This window comes from Mobula birostris, chromosome 26, assembly GCF_030028105.1.
Source record: "Mobula birostris isolate sMobBir1 chromosome 26, sMobBir1.hap1, whole genome shotgun sequence".
NCBI lineage: Eukaryota > Metazoa > Chordata > Chondrichthyes > Myliobatiformes > Myliobatidae > Mobula > Mobula birostris.
This window is the reverse complement of record NC_092395.1, coordinates 12,182,911-12,206,633: the sequence shown is the minus strand read 5'-3', so window position 1 is coordinate 12,206,633 and position 23,723 is coordinate 12,182,911. Positions and strand designations below refer to the sequence as shown.

The 23,723-nt window shown below is 41.7% G+C and overlaps 1 long non-coding RNA gene across 2 annotated transcripts in view; it reads right to left on the bottom strand.

Annotated features, from left to right (window-relative positions):
- Positions 1–1,302: 1,302 nt before the first annotated feature.
- The window catches only part of LOC140188099 (uncharacterized), a 57,212-nt gene continuing 34,791 nt past the window's right edge, over positions 1,303–23,723 (bottom strand). For both annotated transcript variants that reach the window (XR_011883219.1, XR_011883220.1), the window contains 2 exons: positions 6,114–6,202; positions 1,303–2,641 (listed from right to left, as the gene is read on the bottom strand). This is a non-coding gene — a long non-coding RNA (uncharacterized lncRNA). The remainder of the gene's footprint in view (positions 2,642–6,113; positions 6,203–23,723) is intronic.

The window sequence follows — 23,723 nt, the reverse complement described above, 5'->3', positions numbered from 1 at the left end:
GACTTTAATGCGAACAGAGTTAGAGGGAAAAGAAAACAATAAATGCTCGGCCAAACAGGATCATTAACTAAATCTCTCAAATGGAAAATGAAGCCAACACCGTGGCTGAAAGGAATAACTAAATATAAAATGAATACCGCTAGTCTTCAGAGTCAGTTGACTCAACAGTCCAATTTCTCAGGCAAGGAGACAATGAAACGTTGCTGTGCTTTGCTCAAGTCTCTACAAGCACTATGATGAAAAAAATGGTGTTAAATACCATCACAATGAAATAATAATTAACTGACACTTACATATTCATGAGCGCAGTTGTTGTATCTGCTGTGCTGCCGAATCCGTGACAGAAATGGATTATTGCACTATCAGGAAAGATAGAGTGAGACGCCCTGTCTATGGTTTGGAAAGTTAAGTGAAACAAACTCAATTCTTAAGGAACTTGAGTGGTCAGATGCAAAGGGTAATGTTCACCATCCTCAAGGTATCAAGAACCACTTGTCACAATCTCCTAATCAAGGGTTAGGGGACTCAGAACTGAATGGAGAAGAATCAGGTTTATTACAACTGACATATGCTGTGAAATTTGTTGTTTTGTGGCAGCACTTCAGTGCAAGACATAAAATAACTATAAATTACAATAAGGGGATATAATAAATAAACAAGGAGTGCAAAAGAGAACAAAATTGTGAAGTAGTGTTCATGGGTACACGAACAATTCAGAAATTTGATGGCAGAGGGGTGGAAATCGTTCCTAATACGTTGAATATGCATCATCATGCTCCTGTGCCTCCTTCTTGATAGTAGTAATGAGAAGACAACATGTCCTGGGTCATAAGGGTCCTTCTTGATGGGTGCCGCCTTTTTGAAGCATCATCTTTGGAAGATGTCTTCGATGATGATGGAGATGAAGAAATATCTTCACTTCAAGGTAAAGAATCTTTGGGAATCTCCATCTAAAATGGATATTTTAAAGACATAAGTCCATAGAATTTTATTAAGAGAATAAAGAGATGAGGGCCATAATGAAGGAAAGTGCCAGTGAGGTTAAAGATGCCCCACTTTCTTATTGAATGATGGATCAGACAGGAGGGGCTGAATGGCCTTTACTTGCCTCTGTTTTTTACCTTTTAATGTTCTCCTGATTGAACTGAGTGCCACAAACACACCGGCTCTAAACAATAGTTGTGGCCTTGCTCCTTATTTGTTGACCCTCACTGCACTTACTCTGAAATACTATATTCTCCATTTTGTGTTCTTTTTGCTACATCAGTGTAATTATGTGAGGCATTATTTGTCTGGACGGCCTGCAGAAGTGTCAAAGCGTCAATGTTTCAAAGTATATTTATTATCAAAGAATGTATAAATTATACAACCTTAAGATTTGCTTGCTTACGGGCAGCCACAAAGCAAGAAACCTGAAAGAACCTAATTAGAAAAAAAAGACCAATTCCTGATGCGCAGAGAAAGGGCAAAAAAAACACAAATCATGCAAACAATAGAAGTGAGCAACAACATCCTGAACCAGAAAGGAGTCCTTAGATCCGAAACCCAGAAGAGCCCAGGGTAGGCCAAAACCTCGGTATCAGTTCATCATATTAGGGGGTACAGAGCACAGCAGCCGGGGCAGTCTTCATAGCCTCAGGGCCATGGAGAGAGGAGTGAAAATCTCAGCAGAGCAAGCAAAATTGACTCTTGCCTTCAATCCCAACACCTTGTCTTTCCAGTCTATCACGGCCGTGACTTAAATTGTTCAGCAGCATATCATACATCGCAGTGGTACCCAGGTACTGCTGCAGCAAAAGACCCTGGGCTTTGAGCATGCCACCCAGCAACTCGCTGCAGGCACAAATTTCGCCGCCCAGCCGAAAGCCACTCTTGATTTCTCCCAACCGGCTCGGCACTCAGAGCAATCCAACCTTGCTTCCAGGCCAGTTGTATTAGATTAGATTAGATTAGTTTAAATTATGAGGACACACAGTCCTTTTTTATTGTCATTTAGTAATGCATGCATTAAGAAATGATGCAATGTTCCTCCAGTGTGATATCACAGAAACACAAGACAGACCAAGACTGAAAAACTGACAAAAACCACATAATTATAACATATAGTTACAACAGTGCAAGCAATACCATAATTTGATAGAAGAACAGACCATGGGCACAGTAAAAAAAGTCTCAAAGTCTCTTGAAAGTCCCAACATCACACGCAGACGGTGGAAGGAAGAAAATTCTCCCTGCCATGAGCTTCCAGCGCCGCAAACTTGGCAATGCAGCACCCTGGAAGCACCCGACCACAGCCGACTCTTAGTCTGTCTGAAAACTTCAAGCCTCCGACCAGCTCTCCGACACCGAGCACCATCTCTGCCAAGTGCTTCGACCCCAGCCCCAGCCACCAGCAACAAGCAAAGCCGAGGATTTGGGGCCTTCCCTTCTGGAGATTCTCGATCACACAGTAGCAGCGGCAGTGAACCGGGCATTTCAGAAGTTTCTCCAGATGATCCTCCGTGCTTCTCACGCCCATCTCCATCAAATCAGGATTGTGCACGGCCCCTATGAGGAACAAGACTCCCCTCTCTCGACTCCTCCTCTCTAAATGGCTCACTCCATCTGCGGCGATTCTGCAACGTACCAACATGGTTCATCCCTAAATTTATTTCAGAAATTAGTTATTAGTAAATTATTAGTAAAAGCCAAATTTCTTGCCATCTCATCTACTAGTGAGCTGTCACACTCTTTAGGTAGTGCCATCTTAAAAAACAACAGCCTTTCATTGTATCTTGGTACATGTGATAATTAATCGCTTACAACCAGTGCCAATTCCATCCAGTTCCAAAGTGCCGAGATTTGTGCCAAAACACAAGTTTACATGTAAGGTACAAAGTGAGTTTAAGGTAGTAATAGATTAGTAAATTATCATCTTCATCATTTTGTGTCATGTCATATGACATGGGCGATCATGTCATATGACCATGAATGTAATTGACAAATTTTTCTGCAGAGGTGGTTTGCCATTGCCTTCTTCTGGGCAGTGTATTTGCAAGACGGGTGATCCCAGCCATTATCAACACTCTTCAGGGATTGTCTGCCTGGCGTCAGTGGTCGCATACAACCATCCACCATCTGCTCCCATGGCTTCCCGGGACCCTGAACGGGAGGCTAAGCAGGTGCTACATCTTGCCCAAAGGTGACCTGCAGGCCAGCGGAGGGAAGGAGCACCTTACACCTCCTTTGGTAGAGACGTATCTCCACCTATTTATTTTACTTCAAATAGATTAAAATAAATAGATGAAAGGATGCATCTTTGTCATTATTGGAAGGATGAGAGGATGCAGAGAAGATTAACGGGATGCTGCTTGAACTACAGGGCATGTTTTATGAAGAAAAGTACTGTGAGATAGGGCCTTTTCCTTTGGAGCAAAGGAGGATGAGTGGTGACTTGATAAGAGGTGTACAAGATGATGAGAGGCATAGAGTGGACAGCCAGAGACTTTTTTCCCCTGGGCGGAAATGGCTACAACAAAGGGGAATAATTGTCAGGTGAATGGAGGAGATTATAAGAGGGCTGTCAGAGGTAGTTATTTTTCACAGAGAGCAGTGAGTCTGTGACATGCCCCGTCAGAGGTCGTGGTGGAGGCAGGTACATTAGGGGCACTTGAGAAACTCTTAGATAGGCTCATGGATGATAAAGAATGAAGGGTTATGCAGGGGAGAAGGGTTAGATTGATAGAAAAATGGAGGGTTGCATAAGAGGGAAGGGTTAGATTCATCTTAGAGTAGGTTAAAAGGTTGGCACAATACCATGGGCTGAAGGCATTGAATACCTGTGGATAAACATTGGCTTCATTACATATCTTTGCCCTGTACTGCTGCTCCAAAACCCATAAGTTTCACGTCACAAAAATCAATGATAATATACGTGATTCTCATTCTGACTCCACATCTTTAATTCCTCTTGTTTTACCTCAATATACTTTGTAATGATTTCATCTGTATAAACAGTATGCAAAACAAGCTCTTCACTCTATCTTGGTACATGTGACAAGAATAACCCAATTCCAATACTGATATCTCCCCTTTCCTTATTCCTCCACTCTCCCTGTCATGGTGAGTGCTGGCAATGACTCAACCCAGGTGCAAAGGAATGGCAGACTCCCATGTAGAGACGGAAACAAGAGGTTATACATGGGTATTCCATAGAGCATCGGAGGCATAATTGAGTGACACCACGAGACAAAGCATTCTCCATAAAAGGACCCCACCAACGGTGCTAAATGAGCGTCCGCTTTAACTAATCATAGAATGCAGAAAACCCATGCCAGTCACAATTAACTGGACAAGATTAAACAGAAAGCACAAGGGTTTAATGACTCCAGTTAAGACAGCAATTAGTAAATACAGTTGCTCGATAAACCTAGAAGCTCTATATGCTACAGCAAGACACAAAGGCCTGCAAGGCTTATGACACTCCCTTTTCTCATCCTACCTATGTTTTCTCTACCTGCCTCCCCCATCATTATTATTTAATTAGAAAGTAGTTTTATATTTGCTTTCTAACTTTCGAAAGACAGGAGTGTATGAGTTCAAAATGGGGAATTAATTTGCTCTCTGCATCCTGCTCTACAAAACTCGCCTGTCCTCTTATCCTCCTTCATCTGAAAACTTTATCATCCAGTCTCCCCTTGAGCAGTGTAATTAGAATTTGGCCTGCAGTCTTTTAAAATTTATTCATGAGCATGCTAATCTTCCTTTCCCATTGTAAACTCATAATCCCACATTAATAATGTAAATTCCCAATGTAAATGTCCGTGATGTAATTACATCTTCCCTCCAGTGGAGATGCTGCGTTCAAGGTTCAAAGTTCAAAGTTCAAAGTAAATTTACTATTGAAGTGTTTATACTGTATGTCACCATATATTACTCTGAGATTCATTTTCTTGTGGTCATCTTCAATAAATCTATAGAATATTAACCATAAAATGAAGCAGATGTGTTCCACAAACTGCCAAAGCAAGAAGTCAAAGGTCTCCACCAGTTGGTCTTTAGTACTTGGCCAGGTAATCCATCTGAGCTGAATGCTTTTCGTGAGCTCACCCTCCTGAAGAGAGTGAAATCACAGGATCTTTGCGGAATGTGTGAGTTTGTGATGGCTCCTCCATGTTTTGACAGTCAAAGCGAGCATTCACAGTAGAGATGCAATAGAATCAATGAAACACACGTGTACACACACACACACACACACACACACACACACAAAGACTGACAAACAAAGGAACATTTCTACTCCATTGGGAGAAAGCTGTGCCAGGATACGTACCAATTTCCTTTAATAATGGCATAATAATCATGGAAAAACAATAATGACAGAAATATGATTTTGAAACAAAAGCTGATGTGCATCTTTTAGTTGCTTGAATGAAAAGTACTGGTAGAAATGAAGCAGCCTCTTTATTCCAAAAAAAAATATAGAGCTGGCATCATATGGAGATGCTTTTGGTAGAAAAGTTCTGCTGGGCCCAGCCTGACACAACATTTTATTTGCTAAAGATCAAAGTCAAATTCAAACAAATCCATATTTACAATGCTTCCTTTGAACTACACTCCCCTTTCACACCCATACTACAGGCACCCAAATGCACACAAATAACAAATTTAAATCAGCATTGTTTACCCATTGTTCAGAGTTGCATTTTAGATTTAATCTCCAATGCATATGCAGATCTGAAAGTAGCTTGCTGAAGTCAATAATCACTTTATGTCCTAACTCCAAAAATCCCCTAATACGTCTGCATATCTGTCTCCAATTATTCCTCACTACCAACACCTCACTAGTGAATTACAATAGGATTTGGCCCCTGCCACACCCAGTACTGCAAGGGTATTACCATATGAAGCGTAGGTCTTGAATCTGGTACCAGTTGTTTCCTTTACAGGATCTATTGACTTGATGCTGGAAGTTTACAGTCATCTGCCAATCTATATTCATTTCCACCAAATGCAATTAACTTCAGCTTTATTTCAATAGCATAATAAACAACACATTCTTCATTCCATTGAACACTACTACTGTCATAATAAGACAACATGTAATAGAGTTTCCATGAGTCTGCACTCTGCACCTGGATCTTTTTGCTTATTCCCAAAGGGAAAATCCTGCATCTTCGTCATCAGAGTGACCCTGGGCCATGCGACAGGAGATCTGCAAGGACTGACAACAAGAAGAATAAAGTATCGGTATTGGTTATGTTCTGGTAAAATCCGATTTTCAGCCATAAGTAACTAATGGCTTAACCGTAACATATTTGGTATGCAAATCATGTCCTTAATTAGTTTCCAGTTTTCTAACATCAAACAGATTAACTTTGTCAGATGTATTTTGAAACATGCTGTGTCAACGACCAACACAGTCCAAGATGTGCTGGGCATTCCCGCAAGTGTCGCCACGCTTCCAGCACCAACATAGCATGCCCACAATTTACAAATCCTAACACGCATGTCTTTGCAATGTGGGAGGAAAATGGAGCACATGGAGGAATTTCACACGTCAGGGGGAGAACGTGCAAACTCCTTACAGGCAGTGGCGGGAATTGAACACCAATCTTACAGCAGACACTATAAAACGATACACTAACCGTGCCTTTCTCCCCCACCCCTCCTTATTCAATATCATTCCTTTTAGGGAAACAGCAAGCCGAGTTCATGTAGTTTGTAAAATCCACACTGAGATAAACAGTCTCCGATATTGCAAGGGAATCCCATTCCATTAGATACTGATGTGTAGTTCCATGCCTTGCATTATTCTCATGTGTCTAAATGATTTATTAACCATCTATATTCTTCCTTTAATTTAATTAATTCTCCCAAGGTGCTTCCCAAACAATAATGGTCATAAAATAAAGTCAAATTCTTTGCTCTTTGTTCAGGGACAGGATAAGTTGTCTTCAAACTTCAGAACAGCAGATATCTTCTGAATGTTTTTTTGGGGGGGGAAAGAGGTGTCTGAAAAAGTTACAAAGGAAAAAATTATTCCTGATGAAAGGTTTTGGCCTGAAACATTATTCCCCTTCGTAGATACCACCTGACTTATTGAGTCCCTCCAGTATTTTGTGTGTGTTGAAGAACATTGAAGGACCAGAAGACTTGGGGACAGGTTCAAGCCATTCGGCCCGAGTCTGCTCCACCATTCAATCATGGCTGATTTATTATCCCTCTCAACCCCATTCTCCTGATTCCTCTTTGTGACCTTTGACACTGTTATAATCAAGAACCTATTAACCTCTACCTTAAATATACCCAATGACTTGACTTCCACAGCCGTCTGTGGCAGTGAATTCCACAGATTCACCACCCTCTGGCTAAAGCCAGTTCTCCTCCCACTTTTTTTATTTTTCCCTTCAAGGTTTTGCAAATACCGTACAGTGGCTTAAAAATTCTCCTGTGAAGTACAACATTTTTTTCTTTTGCTCTACAGGTGGATTTTATCTAAAATCTGATTACAATATTCAATGTCATCTTTCTGATGTGTCTTACTCAAGCATAAAAGTTGGTCACACTTGGTAAGGATGGCAGATTACTTTCTCTGAAGGTCAGAAGTAAACCAGATGGGTTTTTTTTATAACAGTGCAGCAGTTTTACAAATCAGCATCACTGATGGTAGCTTTTAAATTCCAGATTTGTTTAATTACACCCATTTAAATTCCCCAGCTGCTTCAAACAAACCAGAAACAGGCAGTTCAGCCTCCCAGGTCCACACTGCACACCAAGCCACCATTTAGAATGATCCTACAAGAATCCCATTTTATTTTCCTACATTTCCATAACAGCCCCCAGACTCGAGCACTCTCCTACACAGCAGCGGCAATTTACAGTGGCCTATTAACTTCGCAGCCCACACACCTTTGGGATGTAGGAGGAAGCCGCAGTAACTGCGGAGGAATTCACATGATCATACGGAGAATATACAAGTGCTACACAGACAGGACCTGGGACACTGGGACACTGGAGCTGTGAGGCAGCCACACTACTGGCTGCACCACAAAGCCGGGATTCACACTCCCGTCCAGACCGACAGATTCAGTTACTGTGCAAGGTATTCACTCCGTAACTGAATCACAGCACGACTTACCGCTGTAATATTTCTTGGTTGTTATTTTTGGTCATGTCCAATCAGATTAAAACAAAATCATCATTATCTTATCAGTGATGTGTATTTACATAATATGTCAAACATTTTCTACTATTATACAGTACGGTGCAAGAGTCTTCAGCACATATGAGGGTGTGTCTAGGGTGCCTAAGACTTTTGCACAGTACTGTATTCATCAGTAAAGAGTGAAGAGCAAGTTTATTAACCTGGCAGGAGCAGAGGAGGTTGGCAATAGTGAGGCTGGACCGCCGATAAATGGGAGTGGTACAGGTGGCAGAGAAGGGGTGCCGGGACGGGGATGGCGTGGGTGCAGATGCACCCAGTCCTGAGACGCCAGGCAAGGTAATTTATTTCAAACAGTTAGTTTATTGATCATTACAGAGTGTTTCTCTGGTACTTTTTTCTCCCTCCCCTCTCCCTTTCCTTTTCCCAACTTTGATTCCCCTCTCCCTGTCCCCTTCCTACTCCCAGTCCACAATAGAGACCCATATCAGAATCAAGTTTGTCATCACTCACATATGTCAGGAAATATGTTTTTTGTTGCTCCAGCAGTAGAGTGCAATACGTAAGATTACGACGGTATTGTGCAAAAGTCTTAGGCGCCCTAGCTATATATATGTATGTGTCTAAGACTTTTGCACTGTACTGTATTTTACTGATGGCATTGTAAACAAAAGGTCCAAAACATCGTTGACCACCCATTCCACAATCTCTTTGACCCACTACCCTTAGGAAGGAGGTTCAGAAGCATCAGGACTGCCAGATCAGGTAATAGCTTCTTCTCTCGGGCTCTGTGACTAATGAATACCCTGCCACCACTGAGGTCATACCACTAGGACAGCGAGCTGGTTACTGTTTATCTGTATTGTTTAATGTTTACTGCTTTCCCGTGCGCTGCACACTACATGCACTTTATAATTGCATCTTGTTAACTATTTGTGGTAATATTTTATTTTATGTACTGTGTGTGTTATATGTTTTGTGGGTGCACCATGTTCCAGAGAATGTTGTTGTGTTTGGAATATATATATATATGTATGTTAAAATGAAAATAAATTTGTAACTTTAACTTATTATACTGAACATATAGATTAAAAGTATGTATACTTCACTTGTCCTCATGAAGAGTCTTGGCCCGAAACATTGACTCTTTATTCCTTTCCATAGATACTGCCTGGCATGTTGAGTTTCTCCAACATTTTGCATGAGTCACTCTATAAACTATGTATATAGTATACATATATACAGTACTATGTAAAATTCTCAGGTACATATATGTGGCTAGGGTGCCTAAGACTTTTGCACTGTTCTATACTAATTTTATGTATTGCACTGTGCTGCTACCACAAAAAAAACATTTCATGATATATATGAGTGATGGTAAACCTGATTCTGATGTGAGTCTCTATTGTGGACTGAGAGTGGGAAGGGGGCAGGGAGAGGGGGATCATGGTGGGGAAAAGCGAAAGAAAGAGGGGAGGGAGCAGGAAGCACCAGAGAGACATTCTGTAATGAACAATAAACCAATTGTTTGGAATCAAATGACCTTCCCTGGTGTCTCAGGGCTGGATGTGTCTGCACCTGTGCCTCCCCCCTCCCCTGGCACTCCTTCTCTGCCACCTGTCCCACATCCCTCCCACAGTGCTCCACCCTCACCATTCCCAACATCCCTTGCTCCCACCAGATTACAAAGTGGCTGTCCGCTCCACATTGGCAAATACAGAACTAAAACTTTTGCACAGTATTGTACAATACTGAACATAAAGTGTCAAAGGTTATGAAGAGAAGGCAGGAGAATGGGGTTGAGTGGGATTACTACCTTAGCCATGATTGAATGACGGAGGAATCTCAAATGGCCTAATTCTGCCCCCATGACTTTTGAAGTTATCGGGTAGTTTTTATCAGTGGTGAATCACTTTCAGCTACTCATTTGGGTGCCACGGTGGCATAGTGGTTAGCAGGACAGTATGACAGCTCAGGGCATCGGAGCTCGGTTCTGACGCTGTCAGTAAAGAGTTTGTATGTCCTTCCTGTGAGTGTGTGGTTCTCCTCTGGGTGCTCCTTCCACATTACAAAGACTTACAGTACCAGTTAGTAGTCACTGTAACTTGTCCTGTGATTAGGCTAATGTTAAGTAGGTTGGTCACTAGGTGATACAGCTCGTTGGCCCAGAAGGGCCTGTTTCGTGCTGTATCTCTTAATAAGTAAATAAATTCTATCAAACTGTATCCATGAAAATTTTGAACCTTGGTCGTAATCAGATAAATAATCAGACTCTTCCTATTCCTGTTTATTCACATTGCTTACATTTCAATTAGAAACACAGGAGACTTTGCAGGTGCTGGAAATTCAGAGCACAGACACAAAAAGCTGGGGGAACTCAGCAGGTCAGGGAGCAGCTATGAAAAGGAATAAACAGTGGATGTTTCAGGCCTAGACTCTTCACCAGGACTGGAAATGAAGGGGGAAGAAGACCGAATGAGACGGGAGAGGACGGGAAGGAGCTCAAGCGAGAAGGTGATAGGTAAAGCCAGGTGGTGGGGGGGGGTGGGTTGTTGAGTTGAGAAACCGGGAGGCGATCGGTGGAAGTTTAACAAGATAGCTGCAGAGAAAAGTTCTTCGAAAATACATGTGGCTGTGGTAGTGAGTCTGGATGAGCACAGAGAAGAGTCAGAGAGCGACAGAGTTACATTTTAATAAAAGTTTTGAACCTTATCTTCAGTTTTGCACCCTGCTCCCTCACCTCGCAAGTAGTTTGACAGCACTGGAGGACTTCTGCAGACAACTCAACTCTCTATTTAAAACAAATACAGCATTTGCAATAGTAACTGACATCCGAATCAGAATCAGGTTTGTTATTACCGTCTTACTTGATGTGAAATTTCTTGTTTTGTGCCAGCAGTACATTCCAAAGGTATAAAAATTATTATAAATTACAAAGGAAATAAATAATGAAAAGGCAAGTAAAAAAAACATAATTTTATTCTGTTAGGTACTACAGAATATCAGCAATTACATGATGTTTCAGACTCATTTTTACGAGTTACTATAAAATCCGTTATAAAAGTTCACCTTCAGAAGGGAGTGCAACTTACGTTAGAATTTCTAAGCCTTAACTCAAAACGTTGATTCTCCATGTCTGGAGTGGGTGGTGTCTTTGGTTATGTTGGCTGCTTTACCAAGGCAGTGAGAAGTGTAGGCAGAGACCATGGAGGGGAGGCTGGTTTCTCGTGATGTGTCAACAACACTTTTATATTTGATAATATCTGTCTGCTTGGAAGTCAAGAAACAGAAGTTCTCTTCACTTGATTTGGGGTAGAAGTGCCTCAGATCCCACAATCAACCATCAACCATCAACCACACTCAGCCTTCACTCACCTCAATACTGAACTGATTCCACAACCTATGGACTCACCTTTAAGGACTTTACAACTCATGTTCTCAATATATATTATTTATTTATGTGTTTTCATATTTGTTGTCTTTTGCACATTGGTTGTCCATTTTTGTATGCAGTTTTTCATTCATTCTATTCTGTTTCTTTGTTTTTACTGCAAATGCCTGTAAGAAAATGAATCTCTAGGTAGTATATTACTTACGCCGCTGGCATTTGGGGCAGTAATGCCCCAATGAACACTCTGAATGTTCATACAATGGCACACAGAGGTAGAAGGATTCTTCCTTGTCTCTGTAACATTTTGTTTCGACCAGTCTGGGTTGTTAGCCCTGAGCTGAACCTCCAAACCTTGTGGACCGATGGACCACTTTTTGACTGACCTCTACCCTTTGGCCGGTTTGACATGGGGGTTACCCAGCACAAGGTCCTGACTCCAGCCAACATACAGTAGCTCTCCAGGTCTTTGAGGCACGCAGGCCTCCAAACCCTACAACAAAGTTGTGATCCTCTTGGAGCGACATTTATGCCCTTAGGAAATAAATTTACTTTGAACCTTGAACTTTGATATGTTTTATGAAAGTTCAACTTTGGTAATTTTTCTTTTCCTGCTTGTAGTTGTCTCAAATGCTGCCTGCCTCATTGTGTTCTTCCAGTACTTTATTTCTTGCTGTTATAAAAGGGCTTTAAAAAATTAGGCATGGTATATGATAACTGTATTTCCATTAAAGCTAAAAAAGTAATTACAGATGCTAGAAATAGGATATAAAAACAGGTAATACTGGAAGCACTCAACTGATCAGACAACATCTGTGGAAAATGTTTCAGCATTAATGTCTCAGGTCAGGAATCCTCTGTAATATGACCCTATGACTTTCACACATGTTGCCTGAACTGCTGAGTGCTTCCAAACTGGTCTGTTTTTATTCCTGCATTTTAATGCTTAGTTATATTTTACTAAGCTTTACTGGAAAATGTGAAGTCCTAAACTTATTAATGGATGAAAAATAAGTTTCAAAGGTTCATTTGCTTTTCTTTTGCATTATTGACTTAAAGCCCACATGTAAAGAACTGAATTATTTCAAATGCAGAAAATAGCTCCCTAAAATTCTATTTTCCCAAATCAACAGCCATTTATAAATCCAATCTCACATATGATGAGCAGCAGTTTTGTTTCATTTTAGTTAGTAGCTGGTTTATTATCACATGTATCAAAGTACAGTGAAATACTCTGTTGTACATGACATCCATACAGACCATTTCACTTCATTCGTACATTGAGATAGCACAAGGGAAGAGCGATAATAGAATGCAGAAAAAGTTACAGTGGAAGAAAATGCTAATGTTGCAGATGCAGCTACAAAAAAAGGCACGGCAGAGGCTATTTGGAGTTTGAGGAGATGTGATATGATATGATATGAGATGAGATGGCAACAAAGACATTTGCAAATTTCTACAGATGCATTCTAACTGATTGCATCACCTTCTGGTATGGAGGCAACTGCACAGGATCAAATTAAGCTGCAGAGATCAGTAAGCTTAGTCAGTTCCATCACGGGCACTAGCCACCGTAGCATCCAAGACACCTTCAAGGATCGATGCCTCAAAAAGGCGGCATCCACAGTTCTTGTCCCCACCACCTAGGGCATGCCCCCTTCTCTTTGCTACCATCAGGAAGGAGGTACCAGAGCATAAAAGCGCACACTCAGTGTTTCAGGAACAGCTTCTTCCCCTCTGCTATTGGATTTCTGAATGGACATTGAACCCATGCACACTACCTCACTACTTTGTTATTTTTATTTTTGCACTAATTTAACTAAATATATATACTTACTGTAAATCGTGTTTTTCCTATTATTACGTATTACATTCTACTGCTGCCGCAAAGACAACAAATTTTACAATATATGCAAGTGATATTAAACCTGATTCTGATTCTGAACCGCAGTGCAGGCAGACAATAAGTTATTAGACCACAATGAGATAGAAAGCGAGATCAAGAGTCCGTTTCATCATACAAGAGCTACATCGTGACACATGCATTTGAGCTTCCTGACCCTGACTGCCTCATATTCACCAAGGATGTCCAGTCTCTATACACCTCCATCCTCATCAAGAAGGCCTTAAAGCTCTCTGCTGCTTTCTCAACAAAAGACCTAACCAGTTCCCCTCCATTACCACCCTCCTCTGTCTGGCAGAACTGTCTTCACCCTCAATAATTTCTCTTTCATCTCCTCCCACTTACTTGAGAGAGTATAGAGAAGATTTACTAGAATGTTACCTGGGTTTCATCTCCTAAGTTATAGAGAAAGGTTGAACAAGTTGGGTCTTTATTCTTTGGAGTGTAGAAGGTTGAGGGAGGACTTGATAGAGGTATTTAAAATTATGAGGGGATAGATAGAGTTGATGTGGATAGGTTTTTTCCATTGAGAGTGGGTGAGATTCAAACAAGAGGACATGAGTTGAGAGTTAAAGGACAAAAGTTTAGGGGTAACATGAGGGGGGACTTCTTTACTCAGAGAGTGGTAGCTGTGTGGAACGAGCTTCCAGCAGAAATGGCTGAGGCAGGTTCGATGTTGTCATTTAAAGTTAAATTGGACAGCTATATGGACAGGAAAGGAATGGAGAGTTATGGGCTGAGTGCAAGTTGGTGGGACTAGGTGAGAGTAAGAGTTCGGCACAGACTAGAAGGACCGAGATGGCCTGTTTCCGTGCTGTAATTGTTATATGGTTATATGGTTAAGAGGACCATGCAAGAGTCTTATAACAGGAGAACAAAAGCTGAACCTGAGCCTGGTGCTATGTGCATTTAAGTTTCTGTATCCTCTGCCTGATGGCAGGGGACAGAACAGAGAATGTCAGGGGTGAGAGGGTTTTTTGGTTATGTTCGCTGCCTTTCAGAAGAAATGAGTAGTGTGTTACATCAACAACTCTTTTATATCTGGTCATTTCTGTCTGTTCGGAATATGAATGTCAAGAAACAAAAGTTCTCTTCGCCTGATTTGGGCTACTAGTGTTGTTCAGCAGAATTGAAATGTTTTATGAAAATTCAACTTTAGTGATTTTTTTCTTTCACTGGTTTTATTTGTCTCATTGGCCAGAACTCTCATCTCCTGGACGGAATATTTCAAGTTTACACCCATTGCCAGAATTCTGACAGCAGGAGATTGTTTTTTTTAAACTCGGAGTTTCAGAAATCATCTGTGAAGCATATGCGCGGGACTCCCGCAAGTGGAAGGCTTGAAGGATAAATATGGGGCAATACGGTAGCGTAGTAGTTAGCACAACACTTTATAGTACCAGCAACCCAGGTTCATTTCCTGCTGCTGTCAGTAAGGAGTCTGTACATTCTCCCTGTGACTGCTTTGGTTTCCTCTGGGTGCTCTGGTTTCCTCCAACAGTCCAAGGGCGTACTGGTTGGTAGATTAATTGATCATTATAAACTGTCCCATGGTTAGGCTAGGGTTAAATCAGGCATTGCTGGGCAGTGTGGCTTGAAGTGCCAGAAGGGTCTATTCTGCGCTGCATCTCAACAAACAAATAAACAGCTAGATAGAAAGATAGATAGATGGCTAGTTAGATAAACAGATAAATAAATAAATCAGTCTCATCATCTCAATATCAACAGGTTACTGGTGTCAGCAATCTGCCTCTACTCAGTTTAAAGCCTGTGGTCTGACCAGTTTTTTGACTGTCTGTTCAAGCCCATTTTTATTGGTCTGGATGGTAGACTCTGGGTGGTGGTGAGCACGTGTCAATGCGAGACAGTTCTGCTCCTCCTGGTTCCATGAGGAAGTCTCTTTAAATATCAGTGTATGTTCTGCTGGAAAAAAAGTCATGGGTTGGGTGGATGCATGGCTAGAGTTTCCGTATTACTTTCAACTGTGGGAATAGGTCAACAAATGGAATTTTTGAAATTCATTTCAATGTTAAAGTTAGCTACCACATCCTAGGAAAAGATCTGCTAAATGCCAAGGTTCTAAGAATATATCAGGGACAGAACTTCTTGCTGCTGAACTGTCACTACTGTACATCAAATGTTGAATATATTCCACTGTTCAAGTACCCAACCACCTCCTGAAATGTTTTGATGTAAAAGACTTCCGTGGCAATGTCCAATGAATTTGGTTTTCTACACATCCAGGAAAACGTCCCCTCACAACATAAACAATTCCGAAAGACAAAAATGTCTTGTTGTCATGTGCTTTCTGGGATCTTGCTGTGTTTGTTTCAGGTGTTGCTAGGTATTAAAAACCTTTCAGGACATCCTGAGGGCATAATAAAAAGTTAGCTTTACCTTAAACTCCTGGCAAACTCCCCATTTGTTATCCGTAATGGACTAGAAAATCAACTGCATTTGAAGATCTGCTGCACAGATTCTCTCCTATATCACTTCCCAATCACCTTAAATCCCTTTCTGATCTCCAGTGACCCCCGTTCCTCAACGCAACCTTTTCTGAAGCATTTTATTGAATTTTATCCTTAAAGTCGATTTGTGGGACTCAGCTGTTTGTCATGAACATGTCACCAAACAGCAGCGGATACAATATACTGATGAAAAGTGACAGGGCAGACTCTGGGAGATTCTTCCATCTCCTCGGAAAATCTACAGTTGGAAGTATAGTTTTAGGCATGATATGGTAGCATAGTAGTTACTGTAACACTATTACAGCGCCAGCGAAGCAGCTTCAATCCCGCCGCTGTCTATAAGGTGTTTCTACGTTCTCCCCATCACCATGTAGGTTTCCACCGGCTGTTCCGATTTCCTCCCACATTTGAAAGGCATATAGATTAGCTGGTTAATTGGTCACATGGGTATAATTGGGCAGCACAGGTTCGTTGGGCTTGTTGTATTTCTGAATAAAAAATTATATGCAGTCGGTCATTTAGAAGCGAGATGAAAAAGCACTTTGGTGGAAGGTTAAACAACAGGAATTCTGCAGATGCTGGAAATTCAAGCAACACACATCAAAGTTGCTGGTGAACGCAGCAGGCCAGGTAGCATCTCTAGGAAGAGGTACAGTCGATGTTTCAGGCCGAGACCTGAAACGTCGACTGTACCTCTTCCTAGAGATGCTGCCTGGCCCGCTGCATTCACCAGCAACTTTGATGTGTGTTGCTTGGTGGAAGGTTGCAGATTTTTCACCTCAGAAGGCTCCAAACGCTGAAACTAATAAACTTTTGGAACCTATGATTGGGAGAAAAGGCAGGTTATAGAAGGTAGAGCAAACTAAGAGGCTGTGGAGATCCAACCCGCTTAACCACTCATTTTATGACAACTACTTCATCCCAGGAAGCTCCTATTGAACCTTGTCTTCACTCTCTCCAATGTAAGCGTATCTTTCCTTCAAAATTCTCCACAGTTCTCCAGGTATGGTCTCATAACTGTTCTTTAAAGGTGCATCAAGCCTCTACTTTCAGCCTCAATGCCCCATTAATTTTTCTTGCTACGTGTCGTAACTGCACACCATTTTTTTGTGTGTGTTACATGCACTAAACTCATAGATCCCTTTGTACCAAGAGACACAGTGGCGTCAGATTCACTATTGATGAAACACTTGCTGTAAAGCTGTCAAGAAAGAAAGACAGGTTTTCATTCACAGTGCACGTTGCTCCAAAAGCCTCTGAATGCACTTTGTGTGCAGCAAATAACCCTGATATACAATGACTGCTGTCATACAGGCAGACAAGACATTTGGATAGAAATAACTAACTTGTACTATGTACATTCATAGTGTTGCTTGCCCACATTTTCTCAATTGTTGGGTGGACTGAATATGCATGTGGTAATATTTAACCTGTTGCAAATGTTATTTTAACCAACAGATGACCAAAGACTCCGGTCCTGTGCAAAACTCCATAATGTTTACCTTTGTAACCCAAGGCCATTGGTGAAGCTTAAGCAGCATTGCTTTAAGCATACCCTGTTTTGAAATTTGACCTCCATGTGTCTCAGATTGCATAATATTTTCCCCCTGAGTGATTTTTATTTTACTAGCATTGTAAAGAACTTCAGAGTTTCTTTTTTACATTTTGCAAGTAGGTGATGCAAAAAAAAGAAACTTCCATTTATATAGTGTTTTTATGACCTCAATGTCCTTTACAATCATCAAAGTAACTTTTACAGAGAGGTTGTGGTCATAAACAATGAAATGCAGTATAATAGAACAACAAAGGAAACATTAACTCTGTACAGATTCTTTCATAGGGCAATCCAGGGGGACGCAGCTAATCAGTGCACACAAACAGTAAGGTGATGATAATCAATCGATTTGGGTATTTTTTCATTGTGGTTCATTGACTAAAGGGAAGGACACCTTGCTCCTCAATGGAAAAGCACCAGGAGATCCTTCACAAACACCAGGAGGGCACACACACATCAAAAAGATGAAATTCTCTAACGAAGTGCCAGTCTAGACTCAGTGTTACTATCTCAGAATCACGATCAGAATCAGGTTTACTAACACTTTCATGTCATGAAATTTGCCCTTTTGCAATACATAAAAAAATTCTGTAAGTTACAATGAGGAATAGTTAAAATTAAATCAATAAATAATGCACAAAGATGGGTAGACAGTAGCTTTTGATGGTCTATAGATTATGGTCTTGGGGAGCTTGCTATTGCTTGGTGGATGTTAGGGGATGATGCTTTTTACTAGTACAACTGAGGGGAAGGGGAGGGGGTGAAGGTTGATGCTTTGCAGTTGCCTGTGCATGGGAGGGTGGAGGGGAATCTGGGGTTCTGATGTTTTTCTGTCATTCATTCTTTGTGCTTTTTTTTCTCTCTGTTTCGTGGATGTCTGCAAAGAGTAAGAATTTCAGGTTGTATACTGTATACATTCTTTGACATTAAATTGAACCATTGGACCATTGGAACAGTGAGGTAGTGTTCGTGGGATCATGGACCTTTCAGAAACCTGATGGTGGGAGAGAGTGAAAACACAAGGTGCTGGAGGATCTCAGCAGGTCAGGTAACATCTATGGAGAGCAACAAACAGTAGATCCTTCATCAAGACTGGAAAGGAAGGGGGAAGAGGTAAGAATAAGAAGGTGGAGGGGAGTGGAAGGAGTACAAGCTGGCAGGTGATAGGAGAAACCAGGTGAGGGGGAAGGTACGTGGGTGTGGGAAGGGAATGAAGTGAGAAGCTGGACGGCTCCACCCCATGAAGAGCTGAGTGTGTGCCTTCAGGCTCTGCATATACTCCCTGATGGTGGTAATGAGAAGATGGTGAGGACCCTTCATGATGGATGCCACCTTCTTGAGGTATTGCCTTTCAAAGATGTCCCAGATGATGGGGGGAGGAGGCTTGTGCTTTAGTGGAGCGGGCTGAACCTGGAACTCTCTGGAGCTTTCTTCAATCTGGTCCATTGGATTCTCCATAGCCGGCTGTGGAGCAACCAGTAAGTTGCGACAATGACCTGTCTCAGCAGCAAACCATGCAATAGCTGTTACAGAATTTGCATCATTGCAGCACTTCCCATGATCTTGCAATGTCCTAACATGCTTCTCATCCAGTAATGTATCATTTCAACTGTAGTCGTGGAGTACGTCAGCACTGGGAGAGATCGAGTTTCTTATACATTACGCTGACAAATAAGGCTGGACCATCAGTAACATGTGCAAATAATTCCTCCTCTTGTAGCAGATAGCTGGTTAGTTTATTTTTTTATATAGAGATGGAGCATGGTAGCAGGACATCCTGCCCAACGAACCTGTGCCCCCCTATTACACTCATGTGACCAATGAACCTACTAACCCATACGTCTTCAGAATGGGGAAGGAAACCAATGCAATAGTAATAGTTCTCTGTCTGCTCAAGTAAACCTTATCCTGGAGAAGGTATGATCTGCAAATTCATCCTCCAATGTGGAAGCACTCTGGTCCCAGTGCACCAATTCACTAACACACAAAAATGTTCGAGCTGCTCCACAGGAGAATTATCAGACAGTTTTAGAGGTCTGTTTCTGTGCTGTAGTGCCCCATGGCACTATTCCAGGTGGAAGCCAATGGCATTAAGCAGAATTATAATTCGGTATGGACTAGATGGGCCAAAGAGCCTGTTACTGTGCTGTGGTGCTCTGTGGTGCTAATGAGCCACAAAAAGGGAAAACAAGGCAGATGATCAAAGGACATCAAAGTTGCCGGTGAACGCAGCAGGCCAGGCCACATCTCTAGGAAGAGGTACAGTCGACATTTCAGGCCGAGACCGGGAACGTCGACTGTACCTCTTCCTAGAGATGCTGCCTGGCCTGCTGCGTTCACCAGCAACTTTGATGTGTGTTGCTTGAATTTCCAGCATCTGCAGAATTCCTTGCGTTTGAGATGATCAAAGGAGATGGCTTAAAGAAGGAAAGAGGGGTGATTACATAGAAACATAGAAATCCACAGCACATTACAGGCCCTTCAGCCCACAATGTTGTGCCAGCCATGTAACCTACTCTAGAAACTGCCTCGAATTTCCCCAGCGCATAGTCCTCTATTTTTCTATGCTCCATGTACCTATCTAAAAGTCTTTTAAAAGACCCTATTGTATCCATTTCTACCACCTTCACTGGCAGTGCATTCCACGCACCCACCACTCTCTGTGTGAAAAACCCACCCCTGACATCCCCCCTTGTACCTATTTCCAAGCACCTTAAAACAATCCCCCCTTGTGTTAACCACTTCAGCCCTGGGAAAAAGCCTCTTATTATCCACATGATCAATGACTCTCATCATCTTATACACTACTATCAGGTCACTTGCATCCCCCATCGCTCCAAGGAGAAAAGGCCAAGTTCACTCAACTTATTCTCATAAGTCATGCTCTCCAATCCAGGCAACATCCTTGTAAATCTCCTCTGCGCTCTCTCTATAGGTTAGAGAGAAAAGAATTCTAGGAGTAAGGACCTGGCTGCTGAAGGAATGGTCAACGATGCTGAATTTTTGCAACAGGACAAGAGGTCGGATTGAGGGAAGTGCACATATCTTGGAGGATGATGAAGATGTGGACTGGGAGCGTTACCAAAGTGGGAGGATTTGAAAACAAGGATAATAATTTAAAAATCAAAGCGTTTCTCAACATGGAATTAATGCAAACCAGCAAGCTGTATCTCCCTAAAATTTAGACCATCATAAAACCATAGAACTAGGTCATTTGGTGCATTAAGTTCTCACACATGTTCCTCTTAAATATTTCATCTTTCACCCTTAATCATGACCTCTAGTTCCAGTCTCACCCAGGCTCAGTGAAAGAAGCCTGCTTACATTTAACCTATTCCTACTCCTCTTCGTTTTTATTTTATTTATTGAGATGCAGCGCAGTATATTCCTTTCCAGCCCTTCATGTCATCCAGCAAACCCCAGTTTAACCCTAGCCTAATCAGAGTACGATTTAGAATGACCAATTAACTTATTAGTCCGTCTCTGGACTGTGGGAGGAGACCAGAGCACCCAGAAAAGACTCTCACATTCCATGAGGAGGACCTACAGACTCCTTACAGGTGACGTTGTAATTGAACTCCAAATTCTGATGCCCCAAGTTGTAACAGTGTTGCACTAACCACTACGCTACCGTGGCACAACTTTGTATACTCTGTTAAATCTCCCCTCACTTTCCTACGCTGAAGGGAGTAAACTCTTAACCTTTTCAACCTTGCCATTTACCTCAGGTCCTCTAGTCCTAGCAGCATCCTTTTAAATTTTCCCTGCACTCTTTCAGTCTTATTGATATACAAATACAGAGGCCCACAGAGGAGGAGGAGGAGAAGATGGCAGCGCGATGCAGCGCGCGCAGCCTCCCCGGCGAGTGATATCGTATTTGTAAGTAGGATGCCGTGCATAATCCTGATTTGATGGAGACAGACGTGAGAAGCAGGGAGGAACATCAGGAGAAACTTCTGAAATGCTCGCTTCGCTGCCGCTGCTACTGTGCGATCAAGAATCTCTGGAGGGGAAGGCCCCAAATCCTCGGCTTTGCCTGTTGCTGGCGGCCAGGGATGGGGTCAAAGCGCTTGGCAGAGATGGTGCTCGGTGCTCGGTGTCAGAGGGCTGGTTAGAGGTTCGAAGTTTACGGACGGACTGAGAGTCGGACTGTGGTCGGGTGCTTCCAGAATGCTGCATCGGCAAGTTTGCGGCGCTAGAAGCTCATGGCAGGGAGAGTTTTCTTCCTTCTACCATCTGCGTGAGATGTTGGGACTTTCGAGAGACTTTGAGACTTTTTTTTTACCGTGCCCATGATCTGTTCTTCATCAAATTACGATATTGTTTGCACTGTTGTAATTATGTGTTATAATTATGTGGTTTTTGTCAGTTTTTCAGTCTTAGTCCGTCTTGTGTTTCTGTGATATCACACTGGAGGAACATTGTATCATTTCCTAATGCATGCATGACAATAAAAGAGGACTGTGTGTCCTCATAATCTAATAATCTAATAATAATACTTGTAAATTATTGATAAGTACTTGAAGCTTCTTTTTATTTCATCAAATTTAAACTATTTCATCCAACAATCAAAGTTCAAAATGTAAAAGTTCAAAGTAAATTTTATTATCAGAGTACATATATGTCACTACATACAATTCTGAGATTCATTTCCTTTCAGGCGTAATCAGCAAATCTATAGAATAGCAGCTAGAACAGGATCAATGAAAGATCAACCAGAGTGCAGAAGACAACAAACTGTGCAAATGCAAAAATAAATAATAGCAATAAATAATGAGAACATGAAATAAAAAGATAAGAAGTCCTTAAAGTGAGATCATTGGTTGTGGGAATATCTCAATGGATGGGCAAGTGAGTGTCGTTATCCCCTTTTGTCCAGGGGCCTGATGCTTGAGGGGTAGTAACTGTTCTTGAACCTGGTGGTGTGAGTCCTGAGGCTCCTGGACCTTCTACTGGATGGCAGCAGTGAGAAAAGAGCATGACCTGGGTGGTGGGATCTCTGAAGATGGATACTGTTTTCCTATGGCAGCACTTCATGTAGGTACGCTCAATGGTAGGGAGGGCCTTACCCATGATGCACTCGGCCAATCCACTACCTTTTGCAGGATTTTCTGTTCAAAGGCATTGATGTTTCCCAACCAGGCCATGATACACTCAGTCAGTTCACTCTCCACAACGCAACTATAGAAGTTTGCACTGAGTTGCTTGATCTTCAAGACAGAGCAGGAAATAATCAGTGTGGAGTGTAGATTTATCATAAATCGGTACTATAGAATTTGCTACAGCTGTACCTCACACTGAAACAACTTAATGACGTGAATTTCAATGGAACCAAATGTCTGATGTGAAGTAGAAAGTGGAGCCACTGTGATACTGCAGATTCATCAGAACCAGCCGAACATCACTCTCTCTTCATGTGCTACACTCTTGTGTGGGTGTTATGCGAAATATTCAGAGGTCTAGAAGGTTGGCAAGATGAACAGTAAAAGATTTAAAGGTTTTGAAGAAACACTTTCTGACTTTCATCTAGAACTCTACTACTAGAAAAACTAAAAGTTAATGTTAACACAAGAGATTCTGCAGAGGAACCCACACAGTTAACAGTACAATGTCATTGATCTCCAAGGTTGCCGTATATATCGACAGATTGTGCAAGTTTCCGGTTCACGGTGGAACTGCTAGATTATGAATGACTGGACAGGAGAGAAGCAGGAAACTCAGGGAAGGAAGCCCATGGGCTTCGGGTCACCATGATTCCCATCATCCTTTCCAAAGTCATCACACTTGGCGTCAGACTTGCAGGAGGAAAGCTAAAATAAAACTGTCTCTGGAGAGGACAGAAAGAATAGAACAAAGAAAAATAATGTGCATAATAGTAGCAAGCCTTTTAATCTTCTGAATTTACTTCATATAGAGCTTCAATGTACAGGCCATCCCTTGGGAATAAACAGGTTCCATTTTCATAGATGTCCCCATTGATTTATAGATTTTGTTCATGAACTGGAGAATACACAAAAAAATCAATGAATATGGGAATCACACCTCCACAGAAATGTAAGGAATGACATTGAAACACATAAGACTGATAAGAAAGAATAATTACTAAAAGTGGAGAGTGAAAGAGAGCAAATTAGTTCTGTTGGCTGTAGGAACAAACATATGACTTTTGAACAGGATAAAGTTAAGAGAGCTCATTCATATGGACAGGTTCCTGTAGTTGGGCATTCAATAAACACAAGAAATCCTGAAGATGCGTTGGAAATCCA